Source organism: Leptonychotes weddellii, chromosome 8 (genome assembly GCF_054177405.1).
Source record: "Leptonychotes weddellii isolate Sample4059 chromosome 8, ASM5417740v2, whole genome shotgun sequence".
NCBI lineage: Eukaryota > Metazoa > Chordata > Mammalia > Carnivora > Phocidae > Leptonychotes > Leptonychotes weddellii.
In genome coordinates this window covers 113,482,729-113,506,830 of record NC_138376.1, presented here as the reverse complement: position 1 = coordinate 113,506,830, position 24,102 = coordinate 113,482,729, and the positions used below count along the sequence as shown (strand labels likewise).

The 24,102-nt window shown below is 37.7% G+C and overlaps 1 long non-coding RNA gene across 1 annotated transcript in view; it reads left to right on the top strand.

Moving 5' to 3' along the window:
- Positions 1 to 24,102, top strand: part of LOC145723131 (uncharacterized) — a 188,087-nt gene that overhangs the window by 80,737 nt on the left and 83,248 nt on the right. The window contains exon 2 of the long non-coding RNA XR_014147987.1: positions 10,587 to 10,670. This is a non-coding gene — a long non-coding RNA (uncharacterized LOC145723131). The remainder of the gene's footprint in view (positions 1 to 10,586; positions 10,671 to 24,102) is intronic.

Genomic DNA, 24,102 nt, shown 5'->3' with positions numbered 1-24,102 from the left:
AAATGTATATGAATCAAATTTGTGATTTCTCAGGATGTCTGTGTGGCTCAGTCAGGTAAGCATCTGCCTTCAGCTCCGGTCATGATCCCAGGGTCCTGGGATAGAGTTCCGCATCAGGCTCCCTGCTCAGCCAGGAGCCTGCTTATCCCTCTGCCTGCCACTCCCCCTGTTTGTGCTCTCTCTCTCTCTCTGACAAATAAATAAATAAAATCTTTTTTTTTTTAAGATTTTATTTATTTATCTGAGAGAGAGTGTGAGCCAGAGAGAGAACAAGAGCAGGGGGACGGGCAGAGGGAGAAGCAGACTCTCCGCTGAGCAGGGAGCCCAACACAGGGCTGGATCCCAGGACCCTGGGATCATGATCTGAGCTGAAGGCAGACTCTTAATGACTGAGCCACACAGGCGCCCCTAAATAAATAAAATCCTAAAAAAAATTTTGATTTCTCTTGATCCAAAATGATATCCACCTCCACACTGCTTTACCACAAAGGAATTTAAAAAGGAGGAAATTATTTTCCACTTAATTTTTTAGACAACTTATTCATTTATTTTTTAAAACGAAGTTTTTAAGAAAGAAACCTACTATAATTCAGTCACTGACCTAGGCATGGGGGATAGAGTGGCAAACAAAAATGAGCATCTCTTACTTATGGGCCTTCCAAGTCAGTGGGGGACTTAATTCCAATAGCTTACAGTGTTGAGTATTGCAATTACGTTAGTCTTAATTTGAAACACAGTAACTTATGAGAATATTAAAGGGCACTGATTATTCAGAATGCAATTGCCTGCCATGCAGAATGCCATTATTTGTAATCTCCTGGTGTATGTATGAGTGAGTATGTCTGAGTATTTACAGAGAGTTGAACTGTGTGGCATAAATTGTCAACTATGAATTTCAGTAAGGAGTTTCTACTGTCATTAAAGGCTAGTAAATTCTAGCTGTAAATTCATCTCAGGAGCACGGATGACACAATACCTATGTGCATTTTATGAGAGCCTTTAAGCATTAAACAAGTACTGGAATTAGGTGGGAAAAACAATAATCCGTAAATAATGAGGCAGGTAGATTTCAGCCAGCAAGGATGCCAACATAGAAGTTTTGTCTGTTTAGCTTTGAACATATTGTAGGAAATTTAGAACCCACGGTTTGCCTAGTTTTCCTTGGTAACCTCATGTCATAACTAGAGAAGTCACTTGTATATTTTACTATCCCAGGGGAAAGCCATTTATCAGATGGTAAAGTTATAATCAGACTCCATGTGAATTTCTTCAAATTTTAGGGAAAAGGAAATAACCACCAGCTTAATAAAAAAAATGCTTTGACTTTTTTTTTTTGTCGCAAGTGAACTCTGAGACTATAAACATCCACTGAAGTTGATAATTCAGCAAATCTGCCCATGTAGATTTGTGTTAAAAGCATCTTCCTTGAACTTAAACAGCAACTGAAATCACATTTATTCATGAATTTTAGCACTAAGTACTGATTTCCTGCATAAACTTGGCTTGTATGTAGTAAAGATGTGCAAAGCACAACATTAGTGCGCAAGGGGACTCCTGGCTTTTATATGCATTTGGAATAGTCATTTGCAGGTGAAACATTTAAACATCAGATCTTTCAGTGAAGTGGCCAATTTTGAGTATGCTTTCTTTTCTCATGTCCTCAGTTGAGGATATGAACCCTGTTTTAACTGAGCAGAGGCAGGAGTATGCAATCAAAGGTGCTATAACCATTTACATGTGGAAGAGGACCAAATAATTTGTCTGACATGAGTTATATTAGCATTATTATTATATTAAATGAGTTATAGACAGAATGTGCAATTGTGATTACTACTCTTCTAAAATCTGTGCTTCTCGACAAATGATTATCAGAGTGAGTGAGTGCAAGAGCTCTCTACCTGTGATCCTAAGTTGCAAAGAAAATCGGTTGATCGGATTCAGTGATATTACAGGAGAAAGAGCTGGTGGCTGTGCTAATCATCCTGGCAGTGCCCTTTGAAGATTCGGATGAGAATGGCAGCAACAGTCAAATAAATGGCTAGCAAAATTAAAATTGATGACCACATTACATATTATACTGGAGCTCATACATTACACTCAATGAAAGGAACCATGCAGTACAAATAGGAAAGCCACTGTTCCTGCTGGTTCCTAATTATATCACTTTTTTCCATCTGTTCCCATTCCAGCACCTTAACTCATTCTAGGAGAGAAAGAAACAGGTTTCTTTAGGACTGAGGAGCCAACTTCAGGGCTTTTTAAGATATAAAATGTAATACAAATATGAAATAGCAATTTTTACCACTATTTATTGAAGGATTACAAGTTCCCTGGAAATATGAGATGTTGTGATGGTTAGTGCAGTGTCAGGAGAAAATATGGTTCCTGCTCCTAGCTGTTACCGTGGGATTTTTGGCTTTGATATGCCAGACACAGTGGGAAGCACCAATCGGTTTGCAGCACCCAGGAAATGGATGCTTTACTGAAGGGTAGAAGCAGAAGCTCAAATGATCATTGTCTGTGGAAGGAACCACATCGTTTCCGAGTTCAAAGCAAATAAACAGATGAATAGACAAGGCACTTACAAGTTGTGATCAACGGGGTCACACGATGGAGAGTACTTGCTGGGGAAGGAAGGCCAACTTTAGCTTGAGGGTCAAAGAGACGTAAGCCTTGTGAAGGCCTAGCATTAAGGAAAATGAGAAACTCAGTACAGAATCATTGGTTGAAGCTACAGCAAGATGTCTGCTCCGAAGACTGGCCTGTGGAAGGTCGTGTGCTGTTCAGTACAATCTTCTGTAGGGCGAGGATTCATGTTCTTAATCTCGCTTGCACCTTTGTGCCACAAACATACATACTTATTTTAACACATTTTTATGTTTTTTTTCTATTTTGATCCCTCGTTTCTCTCTTAATTTGGTGTGTTTTAGCTATCAAACCTGGCCTCTTGAGCCTTCTCAACGTCACTTTATCCTCAAGCCCATACAAGTTGTGCATGTTATTGTAGAATAATACTGCGTTTTCTGATGGAACGCCTCTTCTAGCCCTTCTGACAACCTCATCTTTCAATGTTCAGCTCAAGTGGTCTCTCCTCTGTACCAGTCTTCTCTGATTGGTTCAGATAGGAGATGGTCCCCTTCCTTTTGGCCTACCATGGCTCTCTGTAAACACTTCTTTTATAGTACCTACCACAATGTGTTGAAGTTCTGTTTACATTCCTGTTTCTCTACACAGACTATAAGCTCTTTGAGAATAAGATACTTCTCACCAGCACCTGGTTCACTGCATAATATGTAGTAGGTTCTTAATAAATATTAACTATTTACTGACAAAAATTTCAGCATTCACTGAATAAAAGAATGAATGGCTATAAAAGGATCGATCATATGACAACTCTAAGACCGCACTGATTAACCTAACTAGCTGAACTCCTTTACAATTGGGATTATTCATAAGAAATTGATGTCACATTTTTCAAGTATGAAATACGCTTAGAAAGTTGAGGAATCAAAGCAGCAAATCAATACTTGAAAAGAGGCAGAGAACTAAACCTTCTTGATGCTTAAATGCATATAAACCTGGGTCAGAAGAAAAATCGTAAAATTAAAGAATAGAAGTGTCCTTAGAAAACGTTTAGCCAGACTTCCAGAGAAAACATAAATGAACTTTTCCATAGCCTCCCACAGGGTTGTTGGCAAAGGACCAAAATCCAAGCGTCCAAACTCCCAATCCTGTGCCATTTTCTCTGCTCTCACTGTTGTGACAACTCCCATTTCCAATGCTTATGCATTCACCATAGAATGCGGATAATGTGTTTCTCTTCTCTTTTGCTCTCATGAATAATTTTCAGCAGCTTTCCCTTGCCCTGCTGGATTTGCCCTTGAAAGGACATCTGGTCATGAAGCAGAGAATCACCCAGTACCTTTCCAATACCCCTTCAGTCACTCGGTCAACAAGTTATTTATTGAGCTGTTGCTGATGTGCCCAACACAGGGCTAATATGATGGGGTTGGCTGCTTTTAAGCTCAATGCATCAATTAAATAGCACTCTGCATGATTTTGACTTGGCATACCTCGAAGGACAATATTTTTCAAGGCCACTGTGAACTCAGTAATGGGAAGCTTACCCAGTAATTAATTTTACGTGGAATCATGCGTTTTGGCCTGATCCCCAGTGTAGGCTTTAAGGCTGTCTACACAAAACATCCAGGACCAAATTCTGTCCTCAGATGTTCAAAGACCATGTCCATCTGGTCTTTACATTTTATAACTGAAACTGAATACCCGGAAAGCAATTGAATGAGAAAGACATTCTTCTCAATGTGAAGTTTTGAATAGTTCATTGCACTGAGGATTGAGGGCCAGGAGTGTAGGGGGAGTGAAAATGACCACCAGGAGTTTGTGACAATTTCTGCTGATGTTTTGGCATCAAAATACCTTACCCTTTGTGACTCGGTCTGCATTTGAAATATAAAAAGATGGATGAAACCTTTTGGACAAGGGACTTCCCTGTAATTCAGTCCATTAAGTCATACTGCTTAGGCAATGGGCCCGATGAGTTGCTACCAAGGGGGGCTAGTTGGCTGGGCAGGAGCGGCGATGTAGGGGCATAACCATATCCTGAACCTGAACATACTTATATTTTTAAAAACTGTATTTGCCTAAAATTCAAATTTACCTGGGCATCCTATATTTTTATTTGCTAAATCTGGCATTTCTAAGTCAGGACCTTCCATCTGTTGGTTACTTTCAGGCCAAGAAGGAGTTTTGGGTGTTATTGCAGGACTATGGATTCCAACCTGCATAGCTTTGTGAATTCGTCACAACTCACTTGACAGTAGAAGTTTAGCAAGGTCAGGCTCTTGGATAATGCTTGGTTGGGAAACTGCCTGGGAACAAGCTTTAGGGGTAGCATTGCATACTGATTAAGAAAATGAGTTTGGAGTCAGGTGGCATGAGTTTGAATCTGGACTCTGCTGCCACTAGTTTTGTGACTTTGGGCAAGTTACTTAACCTTCCTGTACCTTAGTTTTTTAATCTGTGAAATGGGCATGATAGTATCTAACTTAAAGTTGTTGGAAAGATTAAAGAGGTCTGATATACATAAAGTGCTCAGCACATCAAAAATGTAACTAATATGTAAATATTAGTCATTACTATTTATAAGACCTGCAAAATTTCTGGGTATTTAAGATTTTTATTTATTTGAGAGAGAAAGAGAGCACAAGTGGGGGGCAGAGGCAGAGGAAGAGGGAGAAGCAGACGCAAGACTCCCTGTTGAGCAGGGAGCCCCATGAGGGGTTGGATCCCAGGACCCTGGGATTATGACCTGAGCTGAAGGCAGACACTTAACCGACTGAGCCACCTAGGTGTCCCTATTTTTATTTATTTTAAAAATTAACCTTAGGTTGCTTACATGTAACATTAACTCAAGTCACCTATTTTTAGTTAATTCAGTACATAAAAGGGACACTTAACTTGATTATGTGTTCCTGAGCATTTATCTGTTTAATTAAGCAAGGCCCTACATGTTTTAATTGCATGACCTTTTACATAGACCCATTGAAGTCTATGTCACTCAAGTTTGGTCAACTTCTATTGTAATATTATACCAGTAGAATGTTCCATGACAAAGATCCAGGGTAAGGTAGGAATTTTAAAAATTATTTTAAACATAAATAAAGCAATCATAGGAGGTAAGTGACTCCATGAAATCCAGGTAAAATTTACATTCAGCAACCTGTCTTCAAAGGAGCAGTTATCTCCTGCTTGAAGAAATTGCCAAGAAAATGTGTGATGACTCTGATTATCAATGTGGGGTCAGAAAAAAGAAAATGTGAGACAATGAGTTCCCAAACTTTTCATAAGGACAGTGGACTAAAAATTTGCTGAGTAAGAAAACTCTAGACATTTTAGATAATGTCACAAGTCTAATTCAATATGATCATGTCATTAAATTGAAAAGTGTAAGTATAATTTAGAATTCTATCTTTAGTCTATGTAGGGAGACTCATTCTACTTAATTGTTTAGTTTTTAATAAGCCAGACATAGTGACTTTTTTCACCTTCAAGTGAAACATAAATGAAAATGAAACTATAATTTCATTTACATATAAATTAAATAATGTCCAGTTACACAGTGATTGCCAATTGAAATTGGGAAAAAATAAGACATTTCAAAGGCTTTGGAGAAGAAAATTTTGAAGAGGATCTACTTGGAATGTACAGTCAGTTTGATGCCTGCATGGCTAAGGCAGATTTTTTTGGCCTTTGGTACCCTTGTGATTCTTTGGGTGAGTAAGAACTTCAGTTCTTACACACGTATTTTCAGTAATGGCGTTTGCTAAGGACCCCACAGCATTGTGGGGGTGGCATGTTCAAGTTCTGAGACTCCCCAGGGAAAACTTCAGTGATGATTTTTCCAAGATGGGACTAGGTTTCTCAGTGCTACTGTAAGAGCTTCCAGGGAAATAAACAAAGAAACTGGGGTAGTCTGTCAACACTTGCAGAAAATCCTTGGGCGCGTAGGTGGCTCAGTCGTTAAGAGTCTGCCTTCAGCTCAGGTCATGATCCCCGGGTCCTGGGATCGAGCCCCGCATCGGGCTCCCTGCTCAGCAGGAAGCCTGCTTCTCCCTCTCCCCACCACCCCCCCACCGCCGCTTGTGTTCCCTCTCTTGCTGTGTCTCTCTCTGTAAAATCAATAAATAAAATCTTTAAAAAAAAAAAAAGAAAATCCTTCAAATACCAAGTCCCATGCTAATCACCAGAGAGACACAGTTGCTGGAATTGAGAAACTAACTACTTAAAAGGTGGTAATGTTGAGATCAATGCACATGAAAACACAAACATCACATAGAAGGGCTCACTGAGTGTTTGCCTGTTTTCATGGCTGGTCTTTTATCTTAGCAGCCCTTTGTTTTCCACTGGAATTACTTGCAGTGCTTTAACTAAGAGGTACCTGATTTGCTTCAACCCAGTTCTTGAAAAGAAAACAATGACAAAAAGCCTAACATACATAGGTAAAATTTCTTTGGACATTTGAGTAAGAAATTTGACCTATTTTTAGGTGCCAAGAGAGCAAAGGATGAATACTTAGTGAATTCCATGTTTGTTTGTTTATTTGTTTTTGTGAGTTGTGTTATTTGGAATGGACTGCAAAGTTTTAAGCAAGCTATTATTGCTTATACCTGGATAACGGTAGCAACCTAACTATTCAGACTTATCAAGGTTCATAGAAAATAAAGATGGTTCTTTATCTGCTGATACTCTCTGGGAAATTTAGATGAGTTCATCATTTAATTTTTTTTCCAAGGCTCATGGAAATTATATAGACATTTGCTTGTGATCCTGTACGTAAGCTTGTGCTTTCATAAGCATGTACAAAGAAGATGACCAAACCAAGCAAGAGGCAAATGTTGCAGACCAGACAGCTAGGGACAAGAGCAATGTGGAACATGTAGCAGATTCAGAAGGAGCAAAAAGTTGCATACATGTTTTTAGTGAAAAGCTCCAGGAGATAGCCATCTGAACCCAATGCATTTCTCATAGTTAAAATAAGAATGTTAGGGAACATCTATTTGTTCTATCCTCCAGGACAATGCTATATAGGATCAGACTAGTCAATAAATCTTTTAATAATCATAAAGTATCTGAAATACTTTTCTTTTGCAATAAAATATATCAAATTTTTGTACAATTTTAACCAGCAAAAAGAAGATTAAGTGCATTTTATTTACCTTGATTTATAAATTTACATTGCTAATAAAATTTGAATTTGAAACAATCTTCCTTTTAAGTTCTAAACAGCTTTTCTTTTTTCCTACAACCCTCTTCGTTTATGAGGTCAAGTTTGAAACAGAAGACCTGAATTGACAGGTCTTTTTAGTGTGGTCCTGGAAGGTGTGGCATTAGGGTTATGTATTTTAAGGGACTGTGGAGTAAAAGATAATTAGGAAGTATTGCTTAGCAAATGGAAATAGAGGGGAGTGGAACTAAATATGGTAGATTTAGTCTGAAGGGAAATTATGCCAACTCCAATCAAAGATTCCATAGGAGTCTTTTATTTGTATGTTTGATGTTTATAATAAAGTTATCCTGGATCAGGAAAAAGAGTGAAAAAATGCAAGAATTGGCACTCTCATATACTAAAACCTAAAGCTTTAATAATGAATACTGTGATATTGGTCTAAGAATAGACAAAACAATGAAATGGAATGGAAATCTTAGACTCTGATATTTATAAAATGTTACTATATGATAAATACGAGCTTCTAAACAATGAGAAAATAGCAGATCATTAGTTCATGGTACTGGGATAATTTACATTTGAAAAAATAAGAAGGTTCTAAAACCTCATGTCATATATCAAAATAAAATCCAAATGGGAAAATTATATGAAAAGAGTGAAAATGCAAGCAAATGTGAAGAACAATGGCTGGATATTTTGGTGAGGAAGTTCTCTGAAAAATAAACCCCTTTCTTGCCCCCCAAAATGAAGAAAAGTACAAATGATATCTCCCCAAACTTCCATAAAACAATACTTATCAAACACACAATTAACAAATGACAAACCAGTAAATGTTAATGACACATAACAAAGGATTAGTAGCCTTAATACATAAAGAGATTTTGTAAATGTATGTAAAATGAACATAATTTTCCACAAAGCAGAAACACACCATCTCCCCCTTAACCTCCAACATTCTTTTCCCTCAATCTAGCCCACTGTCTGGCACACTGCAGACAATAAAAATTTGTTGAGTGAAAAAATGAATTACTGAAAAGATAAATATTCCAATGGAAAAAATAGGTAAAGAATTTGAAAAGACCATTGCAAAAGAAGTATAATGATTCATAAATATATGATAAGAATCTCCAACCTTACTAGTAATCAAAGAAATGCAAAATAAAATGCTGTAATATTGTCTCTTAAGTTAGCCAAAGTTGATACAGTTAATAGTGTTTGAAGAGAATAATGAACCAGATTGTGTAATTAAAAATTGTTATAAACTAGAGATTTAGTTATATGTATCAAAAACTTTAAAACATATTTGTCTTTTCATTAAGAAATGTATCCGCAATATTCAAGAAGATTCAAAATAAAGCTATATATTGCTTTATTATTTTTTTTAAAGATTTTTTATTTTTTATTTGACAGAGAGAGAGAGAGTATAAGCAGGGGGAGTGGCAGGCAGAGGCAGATGGAGAGGGAGAAACAGGCTCCCCGCTCAGCAGGGAGCCCAATGTGGGGCTCAATCCCAGGACCCCGGGATCATGACCCGACCTGAAGGCAGACGCTTAACCATCTGAGCCACCCAGGTGCCCCTATATTGCTTTATTACTATTTAATTAAAATTGGATTTGGTCTGTATGTTTGTAATGTAGGATTATTTATATTAATTGCAATGAAGGTATAAGGTGAAATAAGAAGCAGCCATTAAAATTGTGTTTCAATTTTAATGAGGAAATGACTAGAACAGATAATGTGAAAAGAGCAAGTTAAAAATACTCTCATTCTTGCGTGCTTTTTTCCTGGGTGTTTATCATATCATAAAATTAAATTTATAAGTTAATTCAGTTCTGTGCATCTGAGATCCAAAGGGGTTGGGAAGCAATATGTGCACTCTTGTTCTAACTCCTTTTTAAAAATGTGTATTATATATTTCATAGAGAAAGATTGCTGGGAATTCATTTAAACAGTAGTAGTGGTTACCTCTATGTGGTGGGATCAATGATGATTTTTATCTTTTTAGTACTATGATGTATTTTAAAAATCATCTTGTAATAAAGTTGCATCACCTTTACAGAAGAAAAAAGTGTATTTTAAATAGAAAGTTGAACTCTTCGAGGTTGCCTGAGTGCTGAGTGGACGGTCACAAAGTCTTCCAGGGAGATGAAGGGAACCTCAGAGACAGAGGTCCATTTCCCCAGAGATATGGGAGATAGGGTGGAGCCAGCCTTCCTAGGTATTCTGCAGGGAGAAAGCCTGGCTGTTGTGGAGCAGGGCAGGAAAGACAGCCAGCAGGGTGGAGGTGTGCTGTTCGGAAGCAGTCTGGGCTCCAGGTTCCCTACACCTCTTGCAAGGGCCTGGGGAATAGGACAGCTGCAGAATAAGGGAAGCTTGGGAGCCATGGGAATACAGCTCTTCTCAAGCAACCTGGCCCAGGCGGAGGAACCAAATACCATGGAGTGGATTGAATAGTGCCCATCCACCTAAAAATGCGTGTCTACCTGGAACATCAGAATGGAAATAGAGTTTTTGCAGATGTAATTAGTTAAGCATCTTGATGATACAATCAAGGCTGGTGTCTTTATAAGAGAAAAGAGAGGGAGATTTGGTCACAGAGGTACACAGGGAAGAAGGCCATATGAAGATGGAGCAGAGACTGGAATTATCCAGCCACCAGACAAGGAGAACCTGGAACCACCAGAAGCTGGAAGAGGCAAGGAAGGACTCTCCTCTAGAGCTTTCCAAGGAAGGACCATTCTGCTGACACCTTGATTTTGAAATTCTGGACTCCAGAACTGTGAGAGAATAAATATCATATGTTTAAAACAACCTGAATTGTGTTCATTTGTTTTGGTAGTTTCCGAAAACAAACGCACTCTGGTGAGATGATGAAGCCAGGTGAAATCCAGAAGAGGAAGGAGAGCTCCTGATCCCCTTAATGGTGAGTCCCTCATGACTACAGTTCTGTCCAAGACTCTTGCTCTGCCTCCATGTCCAGTGTTTGTGGCACTTCATTTATATGATCTTCTGTAAGTCATGAGTCTTCCACTGAGTGGTGATCTCACAGAGAAGGTTAAACTAGGCAGCAGGTACAGAGATTGCCCTCATGGTGTTTTAGCTAAGGGAGCACTGGTTTTCCTGTTAACTTTGGTCAAGTGTTTCTATGTGGCCTTTAAGAAGAGGTAAAGGGGAAATCTCTGAGGGATTTTTGCCTTTACCAAACTGGGCTGTGAAATGGGAATTTTGAGATCCACTGCCCTCTTCTGAAGCTCTCTGACAAAGGTTAGCAGGAGAAAAATCCCAACCCTCCACTGAATGTTAGAAGATACACTTCCATGCAATATTTAATAATTCAGAGGTAAGAATGATTTATAGGAATTCCCATTTCTCTGTGATTATTCTTCCCAAAGGTAAATTCCCAAGCAAGACCCACTGTATACTTAGGCTTGATTAATAAATCAAGTAATAGGAGATTTCAGAAAATTTGATGTCCATATTTAGGATTCATCAACTTAAAGAAATCTTAATATGAACGTTGTTTATAATATAACAGGGAACGATAAGAACTCGTAACTTTGCCGTGGTAGTCACTGATGCTGAATGGATCTTGCCACTAGTAGTTTCTTTATGGCTGTGCTATAATCTTAAGCAGAACACAGAAAAGCAGCTATTGCTATTTAGTTATTAGGCATAAGCACAAAGGGTTAGGAGCTTCTCGGGCATTACTCATTGACAATAATCTGTAGCTTGCTATGAACAATGCTGCATGCTGTGCAAATATAGCAAGACTGCCTTCATAAATAATGCCAGAAGCACTAGTTGTGCCAAGGCAGTTAGAATATATCCATAGCAAGTTAATGTGTTAGGCCCCCAGATTTGCTTAATTGTACAGGCTGACTTAGCCTAGGCAAGTGAAGAGAACTGCCTTAATTCAATGCAAATTTTGGAGTCTATCATACAGCCCTTCTCCCCCCTGCCTTCCAGGCTTAAGATAGATCCTTCTAATAATGGTGCAATTTCCTTGACTCTCACTGAATTTTATCTTCTTACAATATACAGTAGTGTTGTCCGTATTTTCGTGATGGGGTTGGAATGGAACGTGTTTTCTCATAATTATCCTCTACCAGTAACAGAAATAGATTTTTAGCCTGTCCAGAGATGTCAACATCCGCTTATTTTTAGGCTGTTTAAATGCATCGGTGGCAGGAGTGTAAACCTTTTGCTCAATGTATGCAAAGTAGCATTACTCACCCGCCATAGCCCTAAGAGAGGAAAATGAGATATAAGATTCTGGGGAATCCTCCCCAGAATGTGACCATGTAGCATGTTTAAAAGATAAGAGGTTTCCATAGATTACCCAAGACAAGTGTGATTTGTTGCAGAATCATTCAAAATGACAATGTGGCAGGCAGAATAATGACCCTCCAGAAGATGTCCATGTCCTAATTCCTGGAACCTATGAATATGTTACATTACAGGGCAAAAAGAATGTTGCAGATGTGATTAAATTAAGGATTTTTAGATGAGCTTATTTTGGATTATCCAACTAGGCCCAATAGAATCATAGGGGAGGCAGGAGAATCAGTGTCAGAATGATACAGCATGATAAAGATTCAACTGGCCATTGCTGGTGTTGAAGATGGGAAGGGTCTATGAGCCAAGGAATGCAGGCAGCCTCTACAAGCTGGAAAAGGCAAAGTAATAGATTCTCCCCTAGAATCCCCAGAATGAATGCAACCCTGTCAATACCTTGATGTTAGCCCCATGATACTCATGTTAGATTTCTGATCTCCGGAACTACAAAATAATAACTGTGTTGTTTTAAGTCATCAAGTTTGTGGTAATTTGTTTACAGCAGTGATAGGAAACTAATACAGAATAGATAATAAATAATTCATCCATCACCTTTATAAGAAGGTGACCAAGTTCACTCATTCAGTTACATTGAGAAAATATTTACTGAATGCTCACTATGTACCAAGCATTGTGCTTTGGCATATGATCATTCATTTATTCTCAAAATACTTATTTAGTGCCTATCAGGCACTGTTCCAGAGGGTACACAGAGGAATAAGATGGATAAGATCCCTGCTTTCTCATAGCTTATGCATTTGTTTAGGAGAAAGCAAATGAAGGGCTAGTAAATGAATAAAACCACTGCAAGTTGTTACAGAGAAAATTAAATTAGGCTAGGTGATAGAGATTAATTTGGGAAAGCCTCCTTTAAGTCAGCTGGATAGGGAGAGCCTCTCTGAGAAGGAGGAGGTGACATTTGAGCTAAGACCCAAAGGACAAGAACTTGGGGGACTTGATATGCTTAGACATGGACAGAGGATGTTAAAGAAAAGAAGGGCAAAGCCTCAAGGCAGACTTGAGCTTTGCAAGTGTGGGTAACTGAACCGGGCATGTGAACGGAGGGTGGTGTGAATGGAGAAAAGGTTGTGGAGAGACAGATCACTCAGGGCTTTCTGGGCCATGATAAAGAATTTGGGTTTTATTCTAAGAGAAATGGAAAGCCAGTGGAGGCATTTCAGCATTGAGTGTCATGAGCTAATGAATGTTAGTTTTTTAGATGACCTTGAAATAATTAAAGTGCTTTTGTAATATTATTCAAATGCTGAACTTAAAGTGAATTTAGAGATCAAATAGCTCAATCCTTTCTTCTTACTGAAAACCGATGCCCACCTGGGGTAATCACTTGTCTGGAACACAAATCTGTCTCTTGTCTTTAGTTCATATGCTTTTTACCATACCACCCACCACCTGCACACAATTTTACTAGTTTTTATTCAGTACTGACCTTCTCCTTTCTTCCTCCTCTTAAGTGAAATCACTCGGGACCAAGATTTATTATATAAATAATAAAAGAATTCTCACAGCTCATGGAACTGGCCTTGGAAATTGGTGAAAGACTCCATGAGAAATAGACCCTGTACGGTGTTCTTCTTTGTGCCCTTCTATTCATGAATGGATTATTCTAGGTCATTCATATTATTCTACGAAATAAGTTGTTTCTAGTAACAACCTGCATAACCTTTGATTTTTTCCTTTTTATTTGCCAAAGAGAAAAGGATTAGCACTGAAAATTGGATGGTTGGCAGTTGCTAGGCACCAAGCAGACACTCAGGAAGTGGCCATGAAACACAAGAAGATTTAAAAATAAGCAACCATAATCTTTAACCACAATTCCAAAGAAGCAGGTTAAGTTATCTGATTACTGGTATTCCCCAGACATTTAATAAAAGAAATGGGATAATATTTTTGAACTTGCTGTGTTCTGACAGTTGTGTCTACTTAATATTAGTTATTAATATGTTTGTCAGGTTCACTAAATTTATAATGTTCAGGTTTCGTGGTTGGAACCGTGGACAGTTGTCTGCAAAGCAAAGTAAAATTGATGCCATTTAAATTTCAGTGAAGTGAACTTGAGTGTTACCTTAAAGAGTCCCTTGTAATCTGAGTAGAAATGGAGTAAATAATTTATTCATTCCGTGATCCCTGGTGGGGTTTTTTTTTCTACCTTCAGGGAGAGCTCCATGCTCAGAACTTCACCCTTCTGACCCTCTGAGCTCGTTAACTCAGACCCTGAGATGTCACCAGCTATATCCCTTTCTTCCAAATCATTCCCTTTGCATTCGTGGTTCTCCTGAAAGAAAGGCACAACTTCTCCCCTAAGCTCTGTGGAACCCTCGTAATCTCTGTCATAAATAATATCAGCTTTCTGTGCTGAATTCTGCATCTACAGTCATAAAGTACAACAATGAATGAGGTAGACCTAACTCTATCAGGAAGAGCAAGGACCTGATAATGTGTTACTATGCAGAATTAGCAACGCAGATTGATGACACAAGGCAGCATTATGCAGTGGTTGAAAGCACAGCCTGCAAAGCCAGGCCGCTTGGGTTTGAATCTTGCTTTGCCATTTGCAAGCTATAAACCTTATGCAAGTGACTTCTTTGTTCCTATTTTTTCATCTTTAAGAGGGGAAAATAATGGTGACTACTTCATTGTTACGAAGATGATTAAAAAGGCTGACGATTGTAAAGCTTTTAGAGAAATTCCTGGGATAGTAGATATTATGTAAATTATTTGGAAAATAAGGAAAAATGCAGAGCTTTCAACAGAATGATCTTTCATCAGGTCCTAGTATTTTGTCCACTTTCTTCTGCCATTTTCTTAAACTACACTTAGAAAAAAGAGCTATTTGTTTCCAAAAGGCAGACCTTATGAATAAAGAAGTAAATACATCATTCCTATTTACAGCAAGTCAATCTTTGCTTTGCACAGTTCCCATACACATGAATTTCAGCTACCATGGTTTATCAACACCAGTCCTCTAACAACATGGTTCAAATTTCAATCACTATGGCATATGAACTGAGTGAGTGCATACAGTACAAACTTCCTGCTAGCTCTTCCATCAACTATCATTATGTCCATAACAGATAAGCATTATAATCAGCAACAAATCATGTCACTTTTAAAATTTGTCTGTGATCGGTTAACAGACTGCACATCACTAGTCAGTTCACATACAGACAGCAAAGTGTGTAGTTGTGTTGTTTCCTTGTCTCCGGGTGATAGACCTAAAGTGACATTTTACACAAACGGATAATTAACAGAGTGAATTGGCCAATGATGAGAGGCCAGTGAAGAGATAAGTGATAGCCAGTTGAATGAACATAAAGGAACTATAGAGGAAATGGCCAACTGTGGGAATGTTGGCATTAGCCCATTTGATGGACTGTAGACATGCAGTCAGAGAAACTTGGTAAAAACATAGAGAAGGTGAACTTACCAACACAAGCAAGGAAAGTGATTGTGACAAAAAGATGAAGTCATCCTCAAGAAAGTAACTTCTTCACATTAAAAGAACTCCCAGAGTTGTTTCACAATATTGAAAGCACACAGGCTAAAATGTTTGAAGCTGATCAAAATGTAGAAAGCACTATGACAATTCCCCAAAGCAAGAAAGATGCTCCTTTGTATCTTAAGTTATACAATGACAAGGAGAAGCCAAGTACTGTTCAAACAGCTCTTGATGAAAATACAGAGAAATAATTTTAACTCTCAATGGCTGTAATATTTTTAATTAACATGCACTAAGTAAATATTATTTTTACTCTTTTTTTTACATTTTCCTATACATTTATAAACTAAGAGAGTTTTAAAGTTTTGACAAACATTTTTAAAGGTCATGGAGCAATTGCAATTTTTCCCATCAGTTATTAAGATTACTCTGTATAGTGTCATCTTGCATGGCCATGTCTATGGTCCTGCACTACCATGCAAAGTGAGGACTACTGGTACTATTTTGGGGGCAGTCCTAATCGAATAAATGGTGTAGGAAAGATCATCTGAGAAAAATTATTATGCTGTTTAGGCAAGAGCCTTGGAAACAAATAAAATTTTTTTTCAAACATGGTAAATTATACTATCCTTGGGATGTTTTTTGATCCAACTTTAATCACTATTAAATAGTTTCACAAAACTTCATTTATTTGGATTATTCAGAACCAAGGATTCTCTAAATAGATCAAAATACCTGAAGTCTGCATTCTCATTTCCTGGACCTATATTTTTAACAGGGAAGGAGTCTTTTTCCTTCAGCAGTTCAAGAGAGCGTGTCATTGGACATAAATTATATGCTCAATATAGAACTTGAATTGTGTAAGATCCCACTAAAGGGCACTGAATGTCAATGTTCATCTGAAATAACACAGAAAGCATTATAGTCATTTTCTCCAACTTGAGAAAGAACACAAAACTTAAAGTTTTCTAGGTAAGGATCAATTTTATTTTGATATTTATAGGCTCCTGATATTTTTAAATTGAAAATAGGCCTAAATAATTTGGTCATCTGTTTCCTATCCATTTAAATATAATAAATTGTAGTTAAGAGTTTGTGCACATTTGAAGGATTGCTCATATCCTTAAGATATAAGAATCCTTAAGAATGTTCCTTCTTAATTCAGGATCTTGTAATATTAACCCTGCCCTTACTCAGTTGAGCCCCAGTCAAAGAAAGATTTCCTCTACATTTCTTGGAATGGAACCTCCACTTCTGTATCCTCCCCTGAGAGAAAGAGATAGTACTAGAGTCATAAGAAAATCTTCATGATTATTACTCTTCAAGCTGTAAGTGGTCAATAAAACTTAAGGGAATCAGAGAATTCCAATAGAGTCTGGGGCTCTGGTTATTGACACTTGTTGCCTCATATCCTTTTTTCCTGATACTTTCCCCTGGGGAGATTCTCAAGATTAGTTCCAGTTACACTTTGGCCTCATGCCACTTGAATTCTCAAAAGTCAGCTAAAAATGACCAGAATATTCTACATTCTAAAACAGAAAAAAGCACACGGGAAATGCCTACAATTGCAAATAGCTCTCAATCATAACGTGTCCATTTCCAATCAGAGGAAGGGAAATGCAATAAAATATATTTTAGCATCAATTTAATAGGCAAAACCCAAAAAGTAGACATCAAGTCTTGTTAGTAATAGTGTGGAAAAACAGTCTTTCACAATTATTTGCTTTTGGAAGTGTAAATTAGTGTACTTGTATATAGGAGGATAAACCTGTATAAACATCAATTTAGCAATGTCCATCAGAAGTCAAAATGGGGACCCTTTTTAGTCATTAACTTCATTTCTTGGACTTATCTAACATCTTGAACAATTTTGAAATGATGTGTGTATAAGAACATTCACTGCAGAATCATAATACTAAACAATTGAAGGTACCATGTAACAGGATGTTAAAAATTACATTTCTATTAAGGTGCCAATAAAATGATTTTCAAGTACTAAGATAGTTCTAAGATGAATTTCCTTTTGCAGAACTTACAAAGAAAATGTTATAGAAATGGTTTTTGGACCTATTAATCCAGGTGAAGGATTACAAGAAAGGATCAGAGATTGGCGAGAGGATCTATATGGGCATTATTTCTAAGAGGGAGAAGGAGAGATACAATAGCATTCCTGGTTGGGTGCCAGAGAGAGGACCACTCAGAAATGTGTTCCTTGAAGTTGAATATTACAGAGAAGTCGGTACCTGGTCATGCCTAAGAAAGCTCAGGTGCCCTGTGGTAGTACATTGAAGTGGCTGTGTTGGGGTCAGACAGAACTCTGTTTGTTAGAGCAAGGCATAGGTATTTCCTATAGACAGATGTAGCCTACAGGATAGTAGATGTAGTAAGCAGAATAATGGTCTCTTAAAGATGTCTATGTCATAATCCTTGGTACCTGCGAATATATTAAGTTACATAGCAAGGGAATAAATGTTGCAGGTAGAATTAATGCCGGTGATCATCTGACCTTGAGGTAGGGAGATTATCTTGGATTATCCTGAACCCAGTGTAGTAGAGAGTTTAGATCCAGGAGTGTGCTGAAATATAATGAGCCTCTGTCAAAAGGGAGGGAGAGTTTGGAGTATGCCTGGGTGTGTACTACTCAGCTGACCCCATCTACCAGGATTTGTGTGAGAATCCCAGGAAGAAGAGGAAGTAATAGCACACTCCCACACAAGTTGTTGTGGGAGAAAGACATTCCTTCACTTTAGCAAGGTGATTTGTTTGCATCAAGGAGACAAGACAAGGAAGCAGCAGTGACTTCAGAGTAGTCAGGAGCAGGAGCAGGAGAAACCATGGTGACCTAGGCAGTGCACCAACAGCCCATGGCAGGGTAGCAGAAAGCGTTAGGGTGGCAAGCTGCAACTGTGACACCAGAGACAGGAGAGGCAGAGAAGAAGGAAGGACATGAAAACAGGAGTGGCTCTGACAAAGGAGCACCATTGACCAACCCCAAATCAAGGGATTCATCCATCCACACATTCAGAAACACATGGTCAAAACCCATTTGACCTCCCTTCGTGAGTCTGGGGAAATTGGGGGCTCACGGAAGACAGGGTATGGCCTTCAGAAACTCTGCTGGAGGAGGCAGAGTTTAAAAAATGTTTTTTAAACAATTCCGAGCACTCTTCAACTCTCATTTAGTGTGATTTGGACAAATACAGATAAAATTAAAACAAACTCAGACTTTAGGAAATGAACTGTTTTACTTTTATCTTCTCTATCAAGAGAAATAATTTTCACATTAGGAAGAGTAGAGTCACTGTGGTTAAGAAAAACACCAAATAGCAATACAGGTGAAGAGATGATTATATCATATATCTTTTATAATAATAAGTTGCTGATATGATTATGGTCATTATAAATTGTCTTCAAAAACTTATGGAAAGTAGAGGTGGTTCCTCAGAATTTTTTTTTTCTGTCAGTTTTCTTGTTTAAGTTTTCTAAAAGGAAAAAGATCTATTCTGGGGTCATATCTGTGATTTCAATGTTTAATGTTCTTTCAAAAAGGATTATGATTATAAGGATGCTTTGGGATCACAAAGAGCTAACATGGTTTCACCAAGACTATGTAATGTGATTTGATACTCTTGAGAAGAGTATATTTGTCAAAGCTCTAAACTTCTTCATGAAGAGATGGTGAATTATGACTTTAATCATAGTAATATAACAGCTGCCCGCAGTCCAGGTATTTGGCCCTGTGCTTTTCAACTTTTTATCTATAAATTGAATGAAGACAAAGACAGCCTGTTTATCCAATTTTAAATGACACAAAGATAGGATTCTGAAAGAAAAACATTTTCAATAGGGTGAAATGATAAGTTAAAAATTAGTGAGATGCAATGCAACAGAATTAAATATAAATTACCATATCTATATTTAAAACAATAAATGCAAAGAACAGATTTGGGGAAATTTAATATAATGAAAATCAATGTAAAGTTTTAGTTGGCTAGTGCAAATTGAGTGCCTATGGATAATGAAAAGGTTTATGAAATTTTGTTTTCCGTAAGTGAAAATTTAGTGTGCAGAATGAGGAAAGCAAAAGCTCACTGTTCTCTGAAGAGCATAAACCCTAACAAAATATTGAATTCAGTTTTAAAGATTTTACCAAGACATGGACACATTAGAGCATAATTATTGAAGAATGTCCAGAATCAGAGAAATTAACCTGGAAAATAGAAAACTCTGGTAACACACAATAGCTGCACTTAAATATTTGAGAGATGAGGTCATGAGGAAGAAGTATTAGATTTGTTCTCTAGATTTCCTATTGCAAAAATGGCAACATGGTGGTGAGTTGATTGCTAGGACCTGCGGTGGTGAGAAATGAGGCTAGAGAGTACAAAGGGTCCAAAGCGTGGAGAAGTTGCCACACTAAGAGGGTGGATAATGAGAAAATACAGAAGGGCTGTATGCAGTGGAGAAACAGGAGCAAGTTTGTGTTTTTGGAGGGTCTCTTGAGCTGCGCTGGGAAAGCAGGGGCTGACATCTAAAGAAGATGTTGAGAAAAATGTGCTCTCTATGAATGAGGTCTGGATAGGGTAATGTCCAAGACTTGTAGATTTTAACTACAAATGTACAACTTTGGAGAAAATCAAAGCACTACTTAATTGCTTTTCCAGAATTATCTTGTGGTCACAGTTACTCTTATAATGAACAGAAAGACAAGGTTTATATTTCCTTGAGAAAGTTTCAAAATTCTAATCTAGAAATAGCTCACACAGAAATACAGTGAATGAGAAAAAGGAACACTGTAATAAATTATAAACTGGAATTTAATTAGCAGGGAAAACTAAGCATAAAGCAATTCAAAATAGGCTTGCTTGAGACAGGCTTTGGTTTCTGAAGCTTTAGAAAATAAACTTACTCATACACAGAAAAAAATGTGGCATTGAAATATTGTTACCATCATCATCATCGTCATCAACTAGAACCTAAATCCAAAAACCTCCATGAGCACTACCAATATGGTATATTTTTTTCCTTTCAAGTAGGGCACAATAAAAATTGAAGAGATGGTAGATTTAGAATAGCCAAGGCTGTTTCTCTTTATTGGATCTCTTTGTTACTTGCTGTAAGGAAAACTGAATTGTAGAGACTAAAATACTAAATTTTGTTAAGTAGGATCTACACTTCATCTCTCAACTAAAATCACATTGCTGTTGGATTGTACTACATGTTCTTTATTAGCTTTACTAGTAATATCAGTGAATGCCTACATGTATGTGATTTTTTACAAGCCTTTCGTTTTTACAAGCCAGCAGAGGCCTGGGTCAGCCAATATTTGTATACCCTACTGTGATAACAAATGGAGGTAGAATGGCATAGTAGAATGAGGACTAGATTAACAGGTTCAACGGAATGGAGTCATGGTTAAGCGTGCATACTCTGGAATCAATCTAAGTGTGGTCAAATCTTGATCCTGCTATTTACAAAAGTATGTGACTTGGTATGAATTATTCAGTCTTTCTGCATGACACTATTTTTCTATCAAATGAGCTGTTGAGTACCTCATAGGACTGTTGAAAGGTTAAAATAGTTGAAATAGGTGAAGTCTTATAGCTGGGCCTGGTGTATGGTAGGTAGTCAAATGATGTTAGCTATTATTCTTACTGCTGGCTGTGGCTCAAGTAGTTATTATGAAGATCAAGATCATTAACTTCCTTGAGATTCAGTTTCCTCATCTCTAAAATGAAGGCTTTAGACTAGATGCTATCAAATGATCCTTCCAGATCTCCTTAGTTAATAGAATCATAATTTCTTTTTAATATCTTCATTTATCAGTTATATATTGAGTGCCTATTATGTACAAGGAATTATGCCTTGGAATAATGGGTTATATGGACATTTTATTGACCTTCAAGAGTTTACAAAATATAAAGGAGATGAGACATAAAGATGTAATCCCAATTAGGCTCTATGGGGCAACTTTTGTGTGCTTCATTCTGTGTATAAGTTTCAAAGGCAGCAAGAATGGGAAATTAGGCAGAGGAGCATTTAGGTAGAGGCAATATGGAGAGCCAACATATGAAGGTAGGAAAGCACAAAAGTATTTAGGAATGGGACATACACCAATTTAATGGTGAAGATTTCCCATAATAAGAGTAGAATACCAGGTTGCAAAGGGAAGTTGTGCCACATTGTAGAGCATACTGAATGCCTGTTTGGGAACCATGGATCATTCTGTAAGCAAAAAGAAGCTGTTAAAGATTTCAGAGCTGAATCAAGGTCCTGGTAAGAAGAGTGAGAAGAGAATGTTGGATAAGGAAGAGAGAGTAAGAGCTTCATAAGAGGTAGTAAAAAGCACTATTGACTTGGTGATTGGCATCTTTCTCATTAAATTCCTTGACATTTACCACTTCCTTGGATCTCTAGTCAATCCCAGTTCCTATGCACACATTTCCTTCTACCCTCTGATGTTCCAGCTGGAGAGGTCTCCTTTACAACGACCTGAACTTTCCATCACTTTCTTTCCCTTTATGATGCTAGGAAGAAATGGGAAGACTGGCTGCATTCATCTTTGCTTTTGCAATGGTTCCTACCTCTGGTGATGTACATTAAAGGACCCTCACCTCTGTGAGACTTATACTTTATTCAGTCACCTACAGTTATGTTTAGGTGCTAATACAAGTAAATTCAGACATTTTCCTACCTGAGGCTTTTGCTTTGAAGCCTTCTCTGCTCTTCTGCTCTGGAGAACTCAGTTGCACAAAGTAGAAATGCCATAATCTTTCCCTTTTTCCTCAAAGCCTTATGCATAGTCAAATTCTACATAGTCCTCTTTCCTTTGTCCTCCCTGGTCCTACAACCCCTATTAGACATCCAGAGATGAAGACGTAGAGCAACAAAAGGAACATCTTGCTTCAAATCTTACCAAAACTAAGAACATGCAGGAGGAGGAAGAAAGATTTGGTAATCCCCTGATTCTTTCTTCCCAAAGGTTCCACTTGGCCAACCCTGAGCATGGGTTTGCTGAGCATTGCTGCAGAGGTTCATTTAGGTCCTTGATAGAACTTCCATATCTGTATTTCCTGAGGAGATTAGAGTGAAAGGTCAGGATGAATGGAGCATGAACTTTGGAATTGATAAACCTGTCTGAATTCAGATTTTAGATTTGCCATTTACTGGTGACAAATACTTCTCTAGACTTCTGTTTTCTCATCTGTAAATGGGCATAAACCACCTGACGGGGTTGTTTTGAAAACTCAGTGAAAGGATATAAACAAAAAAACTACCCTGTAATAGAAGCTCATTAAATTCTACCCTCCCCACTACTTCCTGGTAGTGATGGCCTCTTCCCCCTGTTCTCACACACTTGCTGCCTTGTGGTTGGCTTGTTACCAATTCAAGCTTGTGGCAGAAAAGAATCTATTACCAGTTATTCTGATAATTTCCTGAAATATACTATCTTTAATAGTAAAATAAAATATTTTATTCCTTATTTAAAATGCTTCAAGCATTTTATGCTTTTGAAATACTTTTGAATGCTTTAGAAATCAAAACATTGCAGTAACCACTTACATAACCCCTTTTCTGCCTGATCCATCCATTCTTTAGAAGCTGTCGCCTCCGACATGTCTTTTTTTCCTGACCTTTCTTCCTACCCCTGGTAAAATCAGCATTCCTCTGAAACTTCTTTGGATCATCCATGCATATATCTCTATTTCAACATATGCCTCAAGATAGTATAATAGTGTCTGACATATCTGCCTTCCTTCCTGGACTGAGAACTCCTTATGTGGTGTCCTTTGACATTGGTTCTTCCTCTTGGACTCATTATGCCCTTTTCTACCACAGACTAAGCATTCAGTATCTTCATAGCACCCCCTTGGCTTCCAAGTGCTCATCTACAACAACCCTTGTTTTGCCATAATCTTCTAGAAGTTTCTTCATGTTTTTGATCATTCTACATTCATCCACCTTAAAATGTTTCTGTCCTGTGACCCAATCCTAATAGCTAAGCTATGTAAGTGGCAACCAGCTAATACAATGAAACAATCCATGCCAAAATGTTATTAAGCAGGGGTTTGAAATGCACCTTATATGTAATACATGGTATATACTAATATTTGCCTTAAAATGTAACCACTGAAGTCTCTATCAGACATCGAACTTGGCTAATGAGACTCTTTCCCTCTTAAATGTCATCATATATTATGGGGCTAGCTCTGGAGCCAAATTGCCTCAGATTACATTTCTATTACTTTTTAATTGTATCATCTTGTTAATTTCTCTGTGTTTCATATATAAAGTGAGTTTGCACATACATATATAAACTGGGGATAAAAAGAGAAGTTACTTCATAGGGTTGTCCTGATGCTTAATTGATTTAATACATACAATGTGGTTAAGAAACGTACCTGGCATGTAATAGGCCCTATATAACTATAAAGGCTATACCACTCTACACATGAGATGCCTGACTATAGAGTTGCAATTTGATATAGTGAGAGACCTCACTTAAGAAAATATTTTCTTAAACTCGCCATTCCTTAGCCACAAATTACGTAGGACAGAGAAC